This window comes from Pelmatolapia mariae, linkage group LG18, assembly GCF_036321145.2.
Source record: "Pelmatolapia mariae isolate MD_Pm_ZW linkage group LG18, Pm_UMD_F_2, whole genome shotgun sequence".
In the NCBI taxonomy this organism is placed as follows: Eukaryota; Metazoa; Chordata; class Actinopteri; order Cichliformes; family Cichlidae; genus Pelmatolapia; species Pelmatolapia mariae.
Window position 1 is genome coordinate 31,634,620 of NC_086243.1, and position 3,280 is coordinate 31,637,899.

Here is a 3,280-nt window from a genome sequence, read left to right on the forward strand (position 1 = left end):
CAGCCTATGAGGTCCTCTTACATAAGGAGAAAAGAAAACGGTATGACATGTATGGAGAGCACAGGCTCAAAGTGGGTCACCACAGCTCTCACAGTAATATCTTCTCCAGCTTCTTTGGTGACTTTGGGTTAATGTTTGGTGGCAACCGACAGCAACAGGACAGGAATATTCCCAGAGGAAATGACATAATACTGGACCTGGAGGTTACACTGGAAGAAGTGTGCTCTGGGAACTTTGTCGGTGGTGAACGTGAGTTGAAAGAGGCAGTGGAAGGATGGAATCAGATACAGACTCATGAGATGCTGCTGCAAAAGGGCATAAAGTGGATTTTTAATCCTCCTGCTGGTTCCCATCATGGCGGTGTTTGGGAACGTCTCATAAGGTCTGTCAGGAAGGTGTTAAATTCTGTTTTGAAAATGCAGAACTTGGATGATGAAGGCCTTTGTACAGTTCTTTGTGAGGCAGAGGCTATTGTAAACAGTAGGCCAATAACCAAAGCCTCTACTGATCCTAATGATTTGGAGGCCTTGACTCCTAACCATCTGTTACTGCTTAAGACCAAGCCATTGATGCCACCAGGAGTGTTCCAGAAGGGGGACGTGTATGGACGACGTCGATGGAGGCAAGTACAGTACATGTCTGACCTGTTCTGGAAGCGCTGGGTTAAGGAGTACCTGCCCCAGCTTCAAGAGCGTCAGAAGTGGCAGAGAATCGGACGGAACTTCATTCCTGGGGATGTGGTTATCGTTGTCGATGATTCTGCGCCTCGTAACTCTTGGGTGACTGGTAGAGTTGTGGAAGCAATTTCTGACGGTAAAGGACTTGTACGTCGGATTCGTGTTAAAACAAAGACTGGTTGTTTGGACAGGCCGATCACTAAAGTGTGTCTTCTACAGGAAGCAGAAGAGTCATGAAGATTGACTTTTTCAGATGTTTATTTGTATTAATGTGTATTTGCTTATTTGAATTGAAATTGTATTTTGAATGTTTGATGAAAGATTGATTATGTTTATTAATATGTCTCCTACATAAGTAAGTATGAGGTAATTATTGCTCTAAAATAATTAGGGGCCGGTATGTAGGAGCCATATGAGTTGCTCTTTGTCTGTTTAAGTGGGTTGGTTTAAATAGATTCACTTTATTGGTGCACGGGTGCGGGGTGTGTCTCATGGGTGTGGTAGAGGATAAATGTGGTTGCACTCACCTGTTCACAGCACCTGCTGTTGATGAGCAGAAAGGTAGGGTGAGCATGGGGCAAAACTTTCTGTTGACCGCAACTTGAGCGATTTGATAGATTTGTAACTTCATGGTTTTGTATGGTTATGAACTAATTGATGCTATAGAAAGGTTGTAGTTTGGCATAGTAGTTAGTGCCATCATTGTGAGTTGCAGTCATTTGTTTGTGCAGCCTGTGCATTTGTGTATTTGGTTAGAAGTTGATCCCATGTGCTGATTTGTATATTGGACGGTGCATGTGAATAAAGGAGCAAATGTTACAGGAGTGTATTTTATGCGTTTATTGTTGCGCGTCACCTGTGTCCTCATGTTTAGCCTGCCGCGGCCGTAGGTTGGAGGAGCCGCAATAATGCTGATGTCAAATATAGGTCACTTGAAAAATGTGGCCGAAGGAGTGATGACTGCAATTCGTGAGGGACAAACAAAGTGACAATATGAAGGACAAAAATGTATATGCAGGACTAAATAATGTTTCAACTCATTGTAGGGTGTCTTCCTCTCTCTTGTACTCAACTTAATTATTTCCAACTGGGAGGGCTAGAAATTTTGGCTCTTAGAATATTACATCAGTTTCCTTGTTGCAGTTCGTCCTTAGATTCATCATGTGTCTCTATAACATATCTCTGAGGTCTCATTAGGACCCAACATGAGTTAGATTCAGTTTTGTAGTAAGAAATCTATCTATTAAGGTTTTGCATACCTATTCTGTGCAACTTTACTTCAGGGTTCCACATGATGCCCAGCTCCTTCCCGGTCCAGACGATGCCGCTTTTGGTTTCCTGCGTCAGTGCAAGCTGGTCTTCTTCCTGATTGATGGAGATTTCCTCCTGTTCCTCTTTAATCTGTGGAGGCTCTGTGTCCTGCTGGTCCAGACTGGAGTTCCTCTCCTGGCTACAGACCTGCGGGTCATCCAGATCCTCATTTTCCTTACAATCATGTTGCTGTGGGAGGTCTTGATGGACACAACACACAAGAAAAAAGTTACACTGTGAGCAGGTCTCTCAGATATGTGAGCGATATTTAAATATTCTCTCTCATGCAGTGAACAGCGAAGAATTCTGTTTACATACAGAGTCATCATTTATGAGGCGTACAGCTCGCTACTCCAACTTGGTCCTTGTGGCCAATAATCCACAGTTTTCATTGTCTCAACATTTTTCTACATACTGTGTACAGTTCTGGACTAACATGACTTAAATCTGGTGGAAATGTTTGTTTTTTATTAAACAAGAGAAGATTTGAAATCCAGTTTTTATTTTACTGTGCTAACAGAAAACATGTCTTCAGTGAGGTAGTATGCCAGGCAGTAATGCACGCCACGTGTCTTTGTGACATCATCACCTGGCCTTTTGATATGAGTCATAGTCACTTCGGTATTATGAAATCTGTATATTACACTTTTACATACCTATTCTAGTCAGCCGTAATCCAAGTTTACACAAAAAATCCAGCTGTTCTCCGGTCCAGACATGAATGCCTTCATCCTCCTGCTTCAACTCAAGCTGCTCTCCTTCGTCACTGCTGCAGGTTTCCTCCTGTTCCTCTTTAGTCTGTGCAGGCTCTGGGTCCTCCTGCTTGAGACTGGAGCTCCTTTCCTGGTCACAGACCTGCTGATCATCCAGACCTTCGTGTTCAACAAAGGGACACAAGAAAATAGTGACTAATGTGATGATAACAAAGATAAAGAAGGATGAAAAGGGTCACCTATTGAGAATCAAGTTTATCCTTTCACGGCCTCTTACATTCTTGCAGATGTTGCCACAGAAACATTCACTCATAGTCATGTGTTCATTGGGTGATGTTGATAACCGTACAGACGTCTGGGGTCTAATTTTTAGATGTGAGTGCCAGTGATCATCACACAATGTGAATAAACAAACAAACGAACAAACAGTAGCATGATCTGAATATTTTAATGAAATCTTAAAGTACTTTAAGACGGCAGACTGGAAGTCTTTGTTTTTTGACCAATGCATTAAACTATATCTTTTTAGATATAAGTTTTAACGGCCGCCATTTTCTTTCTGAGTATTTATTATATGGC